Genomic DNA, 17,212 nt, shown 5'->3' on the forward strand with positions numbered 1-17,212 from the left:
TCAGTGACTTTGCATACATTCTAGGTTTTGGGAGAGTTGCCTCTGGTTCAAATTCTATCACAGAGTCTATGGGTCTAGGAGGGGGCAGTTCATTGCAATCTTCCTCACTGAAGACTTTTCCCAAGTCTCTGTATTCCAAGAGCACCCTCTGGAGATCTGGAAGTGTTCCTTCCTTCATCACAGCTGCTGCTAAGGACCCATCTGGCACCTCCTGGGGAGGGGGCTTCCTCCTGTCAGTTTCTGGAAAAGGGTTACAGCCGAGGGGAAGGAAAAGCTTGTGATATCCACCCTCCCAATGAATGGTGGGGGTCCATTTGTCCAGCCAGGCCAGACCCAATATGACTGCTTCTGACACCCTGGGGGCAACTATGAATCTCAGGAATTCACAGTGTTGGCCTATACGCAACTCCACTAACTCAGTCAGGAGCGTAGCAGGAACTCCACCCACTAGAGAGCCATTCACCTGTTGGAACCGGATGGGTTTCACTAAAGGCCTGGTCTGGATTTTTAACTTCTCCTCTACAGTTTTGCTGAAGGCATCTCGAGCACCCTGTATCTATCAGAGCCTATATTTCTTCCCCCTCCCCGTGCTCATTACTTTAATCCTTGCTTTAATGAGGAACGGATGGATGGGCTTACTCACCATTGGGTCGTCTTCTCCACCAGGCTCCTGATTCCAATTGGGGCTGGTTCCTGAAGGAATAGGTTTTTCACCCTCAATAAAATCCTCAGGATGGCACAGCTCTGTCTTTTTTAAGGCCCAGCAACCTTGCACAGGGAATTCTTCAGATCATCTTTCTGTTTCTGGGCATGGCTCAAGTTTTGGAGGAGAGAGGGGCATCAAGCAGTCGGTCCCCGTGTGGCCAGTCTGGTCACATCGGTAGCAATTTATTCCCCTCATGGCCCCTGAGCAAGAGGGGCCCAGCTGGCAAGGTAAAAGGGGGCATCTTAAAGAATCCTTTGGCACATGGAGGGGGGAGGTTCTTTTTCAGCAGGAATTACATCTCCCAAAGTGACCGCCCTGGCATACCAGTCTTGAATGGCCCAGCTGCCTCCTCCATACAGTTCACAAGCCTCTCTCAATTCTAGGTCAAGGGCACTTTAGAAAATATGGACCAAATGATTTTCTGGCCATTCTCTCAGGTTACAGGCAACTTTTTGCAATTTCTCTACAAATTTCTTCACAGGCTGCCCTGATTGAATTGAAAAATCCGGATCTCTGCCTCTGTTTGTCTTGCTCAGGGATCCCCTTGTTATGCAATTTAGAAAGCAATGTGGGTTCCTCCCACTCTTCCACCCCAGTCTCAGCTTGGGAAAGCAGCAGACTGTTTGCAATCACAGAAGCAGGAGGGAGGGGGTGAGCAGGGGTTGAAATTCCTCCACAGGGAAATTCCTTTGATGTAACACAGGTTTTTGGCTACATCCCAATTTGCTTAGAGGGTGGGATGCTTGTGAGGAAGGGAAACCTACATTATTCATTGTTGCCGTTAGAGAGGTAACTTCGGGGCCCCATAGGGAGGGCAATTTTCAGGAATCCACTGGCACCTCACCCAACCCAACTCCGGGAAATAAATTGCCTCTGGGTTTTTTTACCTCAGCCCCATGCTCCCATCTCCCACGCTGTAAACTTCCCTCCATACCTTTCAATCATTGAATTCTGGCTGGATCTTTCAGGAGGGGGAGATTGAAAACTCCAAGCCCTTCCATTCTCTTCAGAAGGAGTGTTGGAATTTGTTGTGAGCAAACCAAATAGCATTTGAGAAATAAATGCTATTCAACTCCTGTGCTATCTTCACACAAGGTTTGATGTATTAAGTTGGCTATTTTGACTTCATGGGACATTCATTCCAACACTGAATTACCCTTCAGTTCCCATCCAGGTTAAAGTTCATTTCACCCACAAATGCAATCATGTGGACCAATCTGGTGTAGGGATTACTGGCTTCCTCATTTATTCAGTTGACCTTGGACTTTGCAAAAAGGAATGTTTGTTGGTATCAATCCCTCTCTCTCTCTCTCTCTCTCTCTCTCTCTCTCTCTCTCTCTCTCTCTCACACACACACACACACACACACACACACACACACACACACTCCTGGTTCCTTATTGCTGCTAACTGTGTCAGGCCAAAAACCTCTAACTTCATATAATACTTTGGGCCTGACACAACAGATGTTAGCAGAGAATAAGCAAAGGATGAAGACTGTGGAAACCAAAGTAAATCAGGTGGATCAAAAGATAGAGAGGATGGAGGGGAAAAAATACTTCAATCATCAGAGGTCTTGAAGAATCCATAGCCCATCTGGAGATGGAACGAGCTTCATATTATGTTTGCTCTTTTTTAAGTTTAATTATTTTTTTCTATTTAGATATATGAATTTAGGAATTGCTGATCTGTTTTAATAAAGTTACAAGTATTGATTATAATAAGATATGTAGTAGATGATACTGATTTGGATGAATACATAAATGGAATTGAATTTAGAATTGTTGGGGAGATTAATGATATTAATGATTTTTAATTGATTGAAAATAGAGAATAATTAGAATCCCCCCCTTTTTTTCTTTTCTCAAATTGACTGAAATTTAAGATTAATAATTAAGTAAGAAATGTAGATAAGTATTAATTGGCTAAATGTTAGATGGGCTGAAATAATTTTTAAATTTGGGATTAGGTAAATGTACTATTCGGAGGGGGGAAGAAGTCTGAAATTTGTATATGTTTATGTTTTGTTTTTAATTTTCTTTTGTTAACATCTGATTGCCTATACAAGGTTTTCTTGGTTTACAGAAAGATGTATAAAGAAAGAAGGAAGCACTTTGGTATAATGGTTAATAAGTTAGAAATATAATTGGTGTACTTTTTGAAGGAACATTAAGAAGGGAATTTAATTAAAAGAAAATATATGTAACTAGATGACAAAGTTAGAAAAAAAACCTTTTGCAACTTTTTGATGATTGATATTAGTTACTAACAAAATACTGCATTTTATTCATAGAAAATTAGATGGTACACTGTATTGTTTGAATGTATGTTGAGAGGAAAAAAAATTACATCCCCCCCAAAAAGGTCTTTCTTTCCTCTTTCCCTCCATTTATTTCATTCTCCTTCCTTCCTTCCTTCCTTCCTTCCTTCCTTCCTTCCTTCCTTCCTTCCTTGTTCTCTCCATTTCTCCTTCCTTCCTCTCTACTTCTCTCTTTTCCTCACTCTTTTTCCATTTTCTTTCGTTCTCCCCACTTCTCTCTGTGTCTCTCTTTCCCTCTTTTTTTCTTTCGCTCCAGGTCTCTTTCATTTCTGTGTACTTCTCCCTCCCCCCTTCTCTTTCTCATTTGTTTCCCCCCTTTCTGCTCTCATTTCTCTCACCTTCACTTCTGTTTTTCTCTCAAGCTGCAGGATTGGGGTGGGGGCTGATGGAGCCCTCATGACGATCAAGGCCACCCCGTGGGCTTTCTCAAGTGTCTGGATACGCAGAGCACCGACGCACACCTGCTTTTCCTCAGCTGCCACCGTGTGCCCTATGTCACTTGCCCAAGCGTTTCTTGCAGGGTCCCCATTTCGTCAACTTGCCACCCCTATCCAAACTGGGGGCGGTGCCAGCAGGGACCCCACGAGAAATGCCCTCCACCGGGAAAGTGATATGAGGTGTGCAGCGGCAGTTGAGGGGAAGCGGAAGGGCGTCCCTTGGCGCTCTGTGTATCCAGACACTTAGAGGGAACGGTGCCTCCAATGTCACCATTTTCTATCACCACCAAGTCGACTGTGAAGTCTGTGAAGTCTCAAGCTAGTAGCTCTAATATTAAGGAGCCCTGGCATAGAAAGAAAACATGGGGGTGGGGGTGGCAAACCTTGACTGAACTAAGATGTTCAACCATTGTTCCCAGTGGCAGAGCTCTCTTCTCTTCCTCCTGCTACTCCAGAACTGGAAATGTGAAATTTTATGTGAAATAGTATAGGTCAGTGACGGTGAACCATTTTTGATTTGGGTGCCAAAAGGGTTTGTGTTTGTGTGTGTGTGTGTGCTAACATGCATGCATGTGCTCACACTCCTCCCTTCCCCCCATGCATGCACACCCTCAGCTGCGCATGCGCCCAGGCCTTACTGAAGCTTGGTATGTGAAAAAAATGCCCAACCAGATGTTGGGAAAATGCACTTGCTGTTTGCCCATTGTGCTGGTTTTTTACATTCTGGGGCTTCAGGAAGCTTCTCTGACACCCCCCACCCCGCACACCTGAGTGGAAAACAGCACAACAGCAAACTGGAAGTGCATTTTTCTGAATTTCCAGTTTATCTATTGGTCGATTTCCCCCCCTCTGGGGCTTCAGGACAAACCGGTCTTTCCCAAGGCTGAAAATCAGCTGGCCAGTGTGCTGAGCCCTCCAATATGGCTCCATGTGCCACCTGTGCCATAGGTTCATCATCACAGCATCTCTGCTTGAACAGAGATTGGACTAGAACAGTGTTTTTCAACCAGTGTGCCGTGGCACACTAGTGTGCCGGGAGACATGGTCAGGTGTGCCGCGAAGCTCAGAGAGAAAGCAAGAGAGAGAGAAAGCAAGAGAGAGAGAAAGCAAGACAGAGAGAGGAAGAAAGCAAGAGAAAAAGAGAGAGAAAGAGAACAAGAGAGAGAGAAAACAAGAGAAAGAGAGAGAGCAAGAGAGAGAAAGAAAGCAAGAGAGAGAGAGAAAGAGAGGGAGGGAAGGAGAGAGAGAAAAAGACATAGAGGGAGGTAGGGAGGGAGAGAGAAAGAGAGCAAAAAAGAGAGGAAGGAAGGAAGAGAAAGAAAGGATGGAGAGAGGGAGGGAGAAAGAAAGAGGAAGGGAGAGAAAGAGGGAGGAAGAAAGAAATAGAATGAAGGGGAGGAAGAGAGAGAGAGAGAATTTTTTTGTGCAAACTTTTTTTAGCCCCCCCCCCTCAATGTGCCCCAGGGTTTCGTAAATGTAAAAAATGTGCCACGGCTCAAAAAAGGTTGAAAATCACTGGACTAGAAGACCTCCAAGGTCCCTTCCCACTTATTTGAGGTTCTATATTCTGTAGCTTGCCATTTTTTAACTGATTTAATTAAAACTATTTTAAGAAAGATTAAAAAATTAGCTGGGGCAGACAGCCAGGCAAATAGCTAGAGAGGTAACTGCTACCTATGAATATCACTTTGCCCAAGCTTGGGACTTCTCACCATAGCACGAGCAATCAAACCTTCATTTTAAAAAAAGCTAAAAAATTAATCCTGCTACCTTATTTTGTATTCAAAATGCTATAGAATTCTAACCTCCACCATTCTCTTAACATAAGCTAAATATACTGTAGGCTTTGCCATCAAGGAATTCTGGCTGGTGGGATTCAGGAAAAGAATCTTTTGTACCATGGCTTTGGCCTTTAGGAACATCTTGCCCCCTGAGGAGTGATTGGCTCCCACTCTCTTGACCTTCTACAGGAGTCTGAAAACATGATTCTCTCGGGCCATTGGGGGAGTAGCACACTGGAAATGGTTGATTAACTAATAACAATTCCTCTCCTATATTCTTCTCTCTCTCTCTCTCTCTTCCTAACTTTTAATTGCAATTTATATTTTTATTCATGTGAGAAATAATTATTTTTACAGTTTTATTGCTTTTAATGTTGCAAACCACCCAGTCACATTAAAGCTAACTGGGCAGCAAATAAAAGGAAGGAAGGAAGGAAGGAAGGAAGGAAGGAAGGAAGGAAGGAAGGAAGGAAGGAAGGAAGGAAATCATTATTTTTAGACAGATTATAAAATTCAAAGTTAGGTAAGTTCAAAGTAAACTTTAAAATTTTATTCAGTTTAACCTAATTACTCTACTAGCACTGTTCAAAGGATTTGACAGACAATTTTGTGAACTGTCCCTGAAAGAGATGAGGCAGTACCATCTACCAAAAGGCTTGATGCAACTGCTTTAAGAACTCTCCGGGATTATCATTTACTTTATAGATACACGCAGACCCTTTGCTTCAATGGCAGACATCTGGGTGCAAAAACATACACATGAATAGTTGAAAAACTCTGAAAAAGTCTTTGGAGCAGCCAGACTAAGCCTTCTGAAAACATGCCTGCTTCATTCTTTCAAGAATGGAACACTCCTTTGGACTGGATGTTTTTCACAACCTTAATCTATATTAAGGTAAAGGCACATCACTGGAAATAATATTGAAACAAGTTGTTATTTATTTTAAATAATACATAGTACCTCAGTAATTCCATGACAAGAAAAGTGCAAAACATTTTATAAGAAAGCAGGTTGAGAGAATATAATTATCCCAAGAACTATCACTATTCTCATAGTTGGTCCTGTATCCCGTGTTGATGATGAAATGTTAATTTTAATTTCAATATAACTGAATATTAGAAAGTATTAGAATATTAGAAAGAATAAGAATGTTCAATTTAAGTAGTGACTATATTGGCAGAATTTATGTACTGTCAATATCCTAAGAATCTGGATAGATAAAATGCTTGCATGCACACAGACACAGACACACACACAGAGATACATACATAGATACATAGATAATTATATATGTAAAATTTTACAACAGCACGAAGCTTGGAACTTCAGCCTGATGATGATGAATGTGATTTCACCGAAACGTCGCATAGACATGCAAAAATATTACACAGGGCAAAACCCGAACTCAGAACAATCTACATATATATATATATATGTGTGTGTGTGTGTGTGTGTGTGTGTGTGTGTGTGTTTTCGTAGATTTTCACGGGTATATGTATGTAGATTGTTCTGAGTTCGGATTTTGCCCCGTGTAATATTTTGAGTGTCTATGCGACGTTTCGGTGAAATCACATTCACCATCATCAGGCTGAAGTTTTAAGCTTCGTGCTGTTGTAAATATGGAATGTTTGCAACTGCCATTTCTTCCTTATATATAGTGTTAGGGGTGGAGATTTGGTTTGAATGTAGCAAATAGATTGGGTGACTATGATTTAGTGATTTGATTGGTTGGTGGAATCACAATTACTTGAAGGATTGACATGGTGATTATTATGAAATGTTTTTTTTGTTTAAGGCTGGTTTCCAAATCTCTGGTAGGCGGGACGTATCATCTCTTTTGTTTATGCAGAGGGGGTGTTTCTCAATCTCTATTGCTTCCATAGTAATTCTTCTATATAAATTTTCTGTTTTGGAAAGTAATTTAGTTTTTTCAAAGTCAATTTCGTGCCCTGTTTTTTTAATGTGCTGGACAAGGGAGGAAGTCTTTTCTTCTTTTTTAACTGCATTCTTATGTTCTGCAATGCGTGCGCTCACTCTTCGATTGGTTTGTCCAATGTATGTGGCTGCACATGTTTTGCAAGGGATTTCATAGATTCCTTGGTGTTCTAGTCGGATTTTATCTTTTGGGTTCCTTAGGATGTTTGCTATTTTTTGGTTAGTGACAAATGAAGTTTTGATATTATGTTTGTGCAGAATTTTACTAATTTTGTCTGTGGTGCCCTTGATGTAAGGGAGGAGGGTGGTACCATTATCCTGTTCTTGATCTTGATTTTTGGGGGGTGTCTCTTTTTTGATTAGGTTTGTGATTGTTTTCCTTTCGAATCCATTAGAAATTAATACATCTTTGAGTTTGTTCAATTCAGTTTTTAAGTGCTCATGGTCAGCTAGGCGTTTGGTTCTGGTGATGAGAGTTTTGGCTACTGAGGTGATCTGTGCGGGGTGGTGGTGGGAGTGTGCATTTAAATAACGGTTGGTATGGGTTTTCTTTTGGTAGATGGTGTGTCCTACGGTGCCATTGGTTTTTTTATAGATTAGTACATCCAGAAAGGGAAGTTGATCATTGGCTTCTGTTTCCATAGTAAATTTTATTTTGGGGTGTAGGCTATTGAGATGTGTGAGGAAATTGTCTAGTTTTTCTCTTCCATGTGGCCAAATTACAAAGGTATCATCAACATATCTCAGCCAAAGTTTAGGTTTGTGTTTAGATTGCTCTAATGCATTATTTTCAAAATATTCCATATAGAGGTTGGCGATGACAGGTGAGAGGGGTGATCCCATGGGGGCTCCCTCTATATGTTTATATCTTTGTTCATTATAGAACACCAAGGAATCTATGAAAGGTATCATCCCGCTTGTTCATATTTTGGGGATGTTTTTCTATGAACAAGCGGGATGATACCTCTTGCCTACCAGACATCTGGAAACCAGCCCTCAAATGTAACCCAGCCATAAAAACAGAAACTAGACTCTGAACACATATTGCAAAACAATCAAGTATCCTGCAAGCTCCAACTACTCAGGATATCACGCCTAATCAACAACCATTAACTAATCAGCATACTTCAGCTATATCAACGACCCCAGATGTTTCCCCACTGACTCACCAGGAAGTTTCTACACAGCAGGCAATTGCTGAGCCATCAAACCACACCCAGCCACCAGTATTTATAGAAGGAAGGCAGCTTAGGTCTCGCAGTGTTCGCCTTAGGACAAGGACAGAAACACCAGCCTGAAGATGATGAGTGGGACCTCATTGAAACGTCGCCAGAAATTTCCAAATCTTACACGGGAAGAAACCCGAATATACCAAGACCGTCATACCTGTACCCGTGAAAATCTACGAAAACATATATAGATAGATAGATAGATAGATAGATAGATAGATAGATAGATAGATAGATACATACATACATACATACATACATACATACATACATACATACATACAATTTATAACTGTGCATATCTCAACAAAAGACTCTTAACAGTGAATGGAGTGAAAATAAAATGATTACAAATATTTCAAAAATTAAAATATGCTAGCTGAACAGCAGCAACCATCACCAGCAACCCAAATCACTAACATATTCCTTGGACTATATTCTACCAAAGTATACATTGCATCTTAATCCCACAGTACAATTCTACGGAGGGGGGCGGCATACAAATCTAATAAACAAACAAACAAATAAATAAATAAATAAATTCTCACAGAATCAGACTTAAAATGGCACAATTGAGAGGCCGGGCAATGTAACATCCAGCTGACAGTTGCTGAAGGCAGGAAGCAGCTGGGCAGCTCCTACCAGCTGGGAGCGCCCAGAATGCTCAACGGGCTGCTTGGGCCTCTGGGAAGGTGTGGGCGGGGTCAGGGCCCTATATCAGGCCCCCTGCAGACTCTGCAAAGTTTTCTCTTTTTTCCTTCTTGTGCCTGCTGAAAGAGGAAGCTTAAAGGAGAATCACCAAAGACGCCACGGGATTCTTACAGCTTCCATTAGCCACATGGAGAACCACAAGTAGCTGGGGGGGGTTTGCTTTACCTTCTGGGAGTGCAATAGTTAAATTTTGGGAAACTGTGCCTTTTGGGGTTAGTTGCTCTAGAGTTGTTGTTATTTTCTGCACTGCCTGGTAAGCTACGAGTCAGTCAAGGTGACTGGGGCACGTACTTGTCCACCTGTCTGGGAAGAGTTTGATCTGGTGACACCTGATGAAGCTCCAATGGTCCTTGGAAGAAGCCGATTATCTAGGTCCCCAGCAGTTGGGTTTCAGGCCTGGTTACAGCACGGAAACTGCTTTGGTCGCGTTGATGGATGATCTCTGGCGGGCCCGGGACAGTGGTTTATCCTCTGTCCTGGTGCTCCTTGACCTCTCAGCGGCTTTTGATACCATCGACCATGGTATCCTTCTGCACCGGCTGGAGGGGTTGGGAGTGGGGGGCACTGTTCTTCAGTGGTTCTCCTCCTATCTCCCTGGCCGGTCACAGTCGGTGTTAGTGGCGGGTCAGAGGTCGAATCTGAGGTCTCTCCCTTGTGGGGTGCCTCAGGGGTCGGTCCTCTCCCCCCGCTATTTAATATCTACATGAAACCGCTGGGTGAGATCATCCGAGGGCATGGGGTGAGGTATCATCAGTACGCTGATGATACCCAGCTTTACATCTCCACCCCATGTCCAGTCAATGAAGCAGCGGAAGTGATGTGCCGGTGTCTGGAGGCTGTTGGGGCCTGGATGGGTGTCAACAGACTCAAACTCAACCCGGATAAGACGGAGTGGCTGTGGGTTCTGCCTCCCAAGGACAATTCCATCTGTCCGTCCATTACCCTGGGGGGGGGAATTACTGACCCCCTCGGAGAGGGTCCGCAACTTGGGCGTCCTCCTCAATCCACAGCTCACATTAGAGAACCATCTTTCAGCTGTGGCAAGGGGGGCATTTGCCCAGGTTCACCTGGTGCACCAGTTGCGGCCCTATCTGGACCGGGACTCATTGCTCACAGTCACTCATGCCCTCATCACCTCGAGGTTCGACTACTGTAATGCTCTCTACATGGGGCTACCTTTGAAAAGTGTTCGGAAACTTCAGATCGTGCAGAATGCAGCTGCGAGAGCAGTCATGGGCTTACCTAGGTATGCCCATGTTTCGCCATCACTCCGCAGTCTGCACTGGCTGCCGATCAATTTCCGGTCACAATTCAAAGTGTTGGTTATGACCTTTAAAGCCCTTCATGGCATTGGACCAGAATACCTCCGAGACCGCCTCCTGCCGCACGAATCCCAGCGACCGATTAGGTCCCACAGAGTGGGCCTTCTCCGGGTCCCGTCAACTAAACAATGTCGGTTGGCGGGCCCCAGGGGAAGAGCCTTCTCTGTGGCGGCCCCGACTCTCTGGAACCAACTCCCCCCGGAGATTAGAACAGCCCCTACTCTCCCTGCCTTCCGTAAACTTCTTAAAACCCACCTTTGCCGTCAGGCATGGGGGAACTGAAACATCTCCCCCGGGCATGTACAATTTATGTATGGTATGTTGTGTGTGTGCTTGTTAGTATATTGGGGTTCTTTTTAAACTTTTTTAAATATTTAAATTTATTTGGATTTGTTACGATTTGTTATGCCTTGTTGTGAGCCGCCCCGAGTTCGCGGAGAGGGGCGGCATACAAATCTAAATAATAAATAAATAAATAAATAAGCTAAAAGAGGAGGTTTGCTGCTGGGAGTGGCTTGCATCACTCAATTTAAGTATTCTAATTTTATAAAATAGAACCTACCCCACATAGAATCTGCAGGTAGCTTTGGCCTCCTTTATTAAACAGGATTTATTGGTGGTTTTCCAGCTGGGAGGGCATAGGTATTTCTCACTTGTTATTGCTAATTTTCATAGTGAGTGTTATTTCACTGCATTGGATTCTTTTAGAGGAGGATCCCTTTTCTTTTAAATGGATTTGGTGTGGGAACTGGGAGATTTTTTTCCTTTGCATTTAAGGTAGCATTGTTTTCCTTTAATTCCCAGCACAGGTAGCGTGCACAGATTTTGAGGGTCTCTTATTTCCCACCTGAACAGAATCTCAATTGTATCAAGGTTTATTTGCCAGGCCTCCTTCCACCTTTTGTTTTGGGCTCTTGCCTTCCTTAATTTTGCTTTTAATTTTAGTAAATTCAGCCTTGGTTTTTCACTGTGTTCCGGGACTGCAGTCATTTGGTATTGCCTTAAGCCCCCCTCTCATCCCAAGCATAGTGCTACACCCTCACAAAAGACCATAGAGAATAATGGGGCCAAAAAGGGCAAGGGGAAAAATGTTGGGGGAAACAAGGACGCGGGCCTGCCAGCTAACATTCTTTCTAAGTTACTAGACTGAATGGATGCGATGGAGGCTTAGATGAGGTGGGCTTAAATAAACGTTTTCTCCTTAATAAATAGAGAAATCCCTAGGAAAGAGAAAGACAAGGAGGGCGTTACCAAAAAACAGAAGAAAACCAAGGTTGACAGGAGCCTTAGTTCATGGTTGTACGGATACATGACGTATTTTTACGTCAAAATGGAAAAAGATCCTAGCCAGGCAAGGTCCATGATGAAATTCATGGACACAATTGTAAAAACCCACTACGAATATGATGGCCTGGCCTGGATTTGATATGGGAAAGATTTGTGGAGAAAACAGGGGATGGAGAGAGGCAATCTGATAAAATAAAATAAATTTTATTGCAATGCAAGGCAGAGAGAGAAAAATTATCTCACACTTCTGCAGGGGGGTATGAGGGTTTTTATACATGTCTTTAGCACTATTCCCTAAGTATTCCCTAAGCTGTTTCTTCAGTGTTTCCTGTCCTGAAACAGTTTGTGGTTAGCAGCTTGTGGTTGGCAGTTTGTGGTTACACGTTTTTCTTGCTACATTTTCAGCATCTTATGCAGACATTATTAAACTTTAAGTATAAAAGGTTATACATAGTTTATCATGGCTGAACCTTGGTTCATTGTACATAAGCATTTTACTCTCTCATTCCCCCCTTTGATACTTTTTTAAGTATCATCCTCAGCGATATCTGATACAGGTATTTTAGTATATTCTCAATGCAGATTCAATTGATGAGATACCTGTGAATTTACCTTAGAATTTATGACCGAATCCAATCCTCTCATCAATATTGGTATCAAACACAGGAGTAACATACAACTTAAAATCATAAGGGATATGATTATAATTATTCTGTTCATTCCACCCATCCAATTAAACCATGATGAAAGTCCTTCTGCCCATTCAAATCCTTTCCATTTTTGCACTGGCACATGGGCCAAGTGAACAATGCGATCTGCCACTTCTTCAAGGACTTTGCTACTGTCATCAATTTATAGGCAACAGTTACTAAAGTTAAACTTGCTGCATACCCCCCCCCCTTCAGCAGCCAATAAGTAATCAAGAGATAAGCAGTTCTGAAACACAGCGGTTCTCAGCTGGTGCTGAGTTTTTCCACTCTGTTTGAAAGCTCTGGCAGTTTCATTTGTTATGAGCTCCAAGACTGCCTGGAGGCGTATTATGCGGTTTATCATATAAATGGGCATCCGATAACCCCACATCTCATCCTCTGCCCATGTGGCTGGGTCATAATAGGCAAGTATACGCTCTGGGGGTCACTCATCATTCTTCCAATTTCCGATCTGAATATTTTTATATAACTCTCTTTTTCTCTGGTTATATGTGGTATAACTGAGATCTATTCCCTTCGCCAAGGGCAACATGAAAAAGGAGGGTATAATAGTGCCTAAAGTGCAAGTACCCTGCCATCCAGGAAGCAAAACAGATTGTGCCTTTTCCCCACATATCCAATACATTCCTAGTGGGGCTATCCAGGGCCTGCTATAAGTCACATTAATTAATTTTAGCATGTCGTTTGTCCAGAGACCATTATTGGCAGTGGTTTGATTCACCCATGTTTCATTTGGCCAGAATGTTATTGCACCACTGGTTGTATTTGTGATAGTTATAGTCTCACAAATAGTGTGACTTCCTGCCATTCGACTGGAAGCATTGATACGCTGCAGGCACCACTTGCCAAGTATCTCATGGTTCAGTGGCCAAATACTCTAGGGCATTGTGATTGCGACCTTTGTAAGATTCAATTGGATCAGGTTATAAGGTTTCCTAATGTACCACTCAGAAGCCACCCAAGGCCAAGCAGCCCCCATGTTTGTTCCCCCACAGACATAACAGTTCTTAATTTGTAGGGTTTCAGCAATAGTCCCGGCCAGCTTTACAAATGTGTTTACTGCCATTTGTGGTATTTCTACTGCCTGGGACATTTCTTCCCAAAGGTCAGTGAAGAAGGAAAAGTTCATGTCATCTCCAACTTCATGATATTCCTTAAGATCTATCCAGATTTTTTGTAAGGGATCTGTCCCTGTGCCATGTATTCCTAATGTAAAACATGTCCCCATTGATTACTAGCTATGAATTTTTGTAAATTGAATATAGTCCCATTCAACTTATTGCAACTGGTCAGCTCACAGTCTGACATTGAAGATACTTTCAACAGCTGGGCGGTAGACCCCGTACTCTGCTCAAAAGAGGTCATCTAATGGGCAAAAGACCAATATGGGCAGTTGTCACAATCATACCTCCCTCTCCCATAAGATATAGGTTTTGTGGAGGCACAAATATACTTTTCATTATGTGTGTATGTTCTTATTCGTTCAAGTGACCCACACCCAGTTAAACCTGGCCTTATTACTTGGCAGGCATCAAAAAGAAAAGAGAAATGCTTTCCTGGAGTATATCATGAGGAGTACAACAGTTGGCCTGACTGTGTTCCTCGTCATAGTTCCCCTTTAAAATATTTAGTTGTCTGTTGGGAACCATAACATGTTATTTTCTGGTTTTCTTGGCAAGCTGAATAAGATATGTTATGGAACTTACAGCCAGTTGTTATATTCCCTTGACAATTATACTTAGTTTTATAAATGAGAGTACGTCCTTCCTTAGTCCCTGTCCTAATGGAGGTAATACATGTCCCACATGCTTCCCTGTTTCCTAAACCGGGTTCGATCATTAACAACAGAAAAACAATTATCACAAGTAATGAGAAAATAACACATTGGTAAGAACAGGTGCAGCAGTCAATAAGTTTTGTAAATTCATTCAAAAAGCAGAGAAAGGATAAGCAGGATTGGAGTGCCAAAACACAGGGCATCCTTTTGGAGGGGCATACGGTGAAGGGTGTCCATCCCCTGTTACCTGGTCAGGGGAGGAAACAGCCTCAGCAGGTCCAAAGGCTTCACTCACCCAGTTGCCGGTCCCAGGGAGGCTTCTCCCGTCACGTCCGGTCATTGGGCCTTCGTCAAGTGGAGTTTCAAGGGTGATGTAGTCGGCTGGCAGGACCATAATTCTTCAGTTACGTTGGTGACAGTTTCAGGTGATTCGGCAGAAGCGGAATATGTTTCTGTATGCTCGTTTTGCACGAGTCCAATGTATCCAGCCTGGATTATCTGCAACTATCTGCAACTCGTAAAGAAGTAGGAGTAGTAAAAATCACTTCAAAAGGGCCTTCCCACTAAGGCTTAAAAGGATTATCTCCCCACTTCTTGATCCAAACGAGATCTCCAGGGTGATAAAGATGCATATAAGTACTGAGAGAGATCTCGGAAGGATCAGTATAAGGTCGAATGTCCTGCAGGGTTTTAGATAGGAGTTCCAATTCCTGATTAAAAGGTTCCCTACATCTGACAATAAGTTATGAGCCTATGGAATAGGGGGTTAAAAGGGGTAAGATTAGTTTTGGAATCTGGAGTGCAGCATTGGTGCAATAAGGCTAGAGGCAACAGGTCAATCCATTTGAGGCTACTTTCCATACAAAGTTTAGTTAAATGTTCCTTTATTGTCTGGTTTGCTCTTTCAACCGAGCCACTGTTTTGAGGTTTCCAGGCACAATGAAGTTTCCAAACTAGACCAAGAACATCAGATAGCTTTTGAGTGACAGCAGAGGTAAAAGCAGGGCCATTGTCAGAATTAATTTGTTTAGGAATACCGTATCTAGGTAAAATTTCAGTAAGTAAGAATTTAGCAACAACATCCGCTATTTCATATCGGACTGGTTTAACTTCCACCCATTTGGTTTAAGTACAGACTGCTACTAACAAGATTTTATATCCTTTGGCTTGTGGCATGTGAATAAAGTCAATTTGTAAAATCTGAAAAGGCTCTGTTCCACTCAAAAGATGACCTTCGGCTGGGGCGGGACCTCTTCTTGGATTTGCTTTTGCACATGTTACACATTTTTGAGTTACTTGTTTACATATCTTGTAGAGCTGATTGATATAATACTGTTTGGCTAGTAACTTTTCAAGATTAAATTTTCCAAAATGGCATTGGTGATGGAGAGCATCCACCATTTTATATCCATAGCATTGAGGCACCCAAATATGGTCATCAGGAAGGATATACCAGCCATTATGTTTCTTATAAGAGCTTAAAGGTGCTTCAGTTTGTTCTTCGAAAGAATACAAGGGCTGGGCCAAATAATTTAGGGCTGGAGCTAAATACAATAAGGGGGTATCAGTGACTGGGAATAACAGAGCTTCCTTAGCAAAGCTAAGCTTACCAGCAAAGGCATTTCCTTTTTCTATAGGTCCTTTGAGATTAGTATGAGCCTTACATGGATAACAGTAACAATTAGTATGAGGATAACAGTAACAATTAGTATGAGCCTTACATGGATAACAGTAACAGCTAGAGGTAAATGTATAACTTCTAACAAGCAGCATACTTCAGATATATGTGCAATTTCTTTTCCAGCTGCAGTGAGAAAACCCCTTTCCCGATAGAGAGCTCCATGCATGTGGACAGTGAGAAAACAATTCTTGCTATCAGTATAGATATTGAGTCTTTTCCCGGTTCCCCATTCTAAGGCTTTAATGAGCAATTAGTTCTGCTTTCTGAGCTGACCAGCAGTCGGGTAAGCATTTTTGGAGAATAATTTCAATTTGTTTGGTAACAGCGAACGCAGCCCTATGATGTCCATTCACATAAGCACTACTGCCATCTACAAATAGGTTAAGGCTTCGAGGGAGGTGCCGGTCTGACAAGTCTGACCTGCTTGCGTAAAGTGATTGTAGCAGATCATCACAGTCATGAACAGGGACATCAGAGGTAGGCATTAAGGTAGCAGGATTCAGAACTGTTGCTGCAGATAAGACAATATTTGGATTCTCACACAATTGAGCCGTATACCTCACAAGTCTAGGCGTAGTCATCCATTTTGGTCCCTGCTTTTCCAAGATATTTTTAACTGAATGGGATGTTGTGACTTCAATTGTTTGACCAAAGGTTAATTTCAAGGCTTCTTTTAGCAATAAAGAAATTGCAGCAATGCTAGAAAGACAGGAAGGCCATCCTTTACTAACATTATCAATTTGTTTGCTTAAATAGGCAATGGGTTGCTGCCATGAACCAAATGCCTGAGTTAACATTCCTAAAGTAATTCCCCTTTTATCATCCACAAAAAGCTTGAAGGGGCGAGTAATATCTGGGATACCCAGGGCAGGTGGTGATGTCAATGCCTGTTTCAATAATTCAAGATTTTTAAGATCTTCCTTAGTCCATTCAAGCATTACCCTGTCAGGAACAGGAGTAGATAGTTTTTGATATAATGGTTGGGTGATTTCAGCAAACCCTAAGATCCATAGCCTGCAAAATCCAGTCATTCTTACTAAAGTCCTTAATTCTTTCTTCAACTGTGGTACCGGGAGTGAACAAAGGGCCTGGATTCTTGATGGAGCTAAGATTCTTGTGTCATGTTGAATAGTAAAGCCCAAATAATTTTTGCTGGCCCAATATCCTAATTTAGCCAATTCCCGAAGCAATGAAACAGTAAATTGATAACAAACTAACAGATTAGGGGCAGGTAACAGAATGTCATCTACATAAATTAACAGGGGACAGGAATTATTTTCTTGCCAAGGTAGGAGATCAGAAATCAGTTGTTGAC

The sequence above is a fragment of the Erythrolamprus reginae genome, chromosome Z (genome assembly GCF_031021105.1).
Source record: "Erythrolamprus reginae isolate rEryReg1 chromosome Z, rEryReg1.hap1, whole genome shotgun sequence".
NCBI lineage: Eukaryota > Metazoa > Chordata > Lepidosauria > Squamata > Dipsadidae > Erythrolamprus > Erythrolamprus reginae.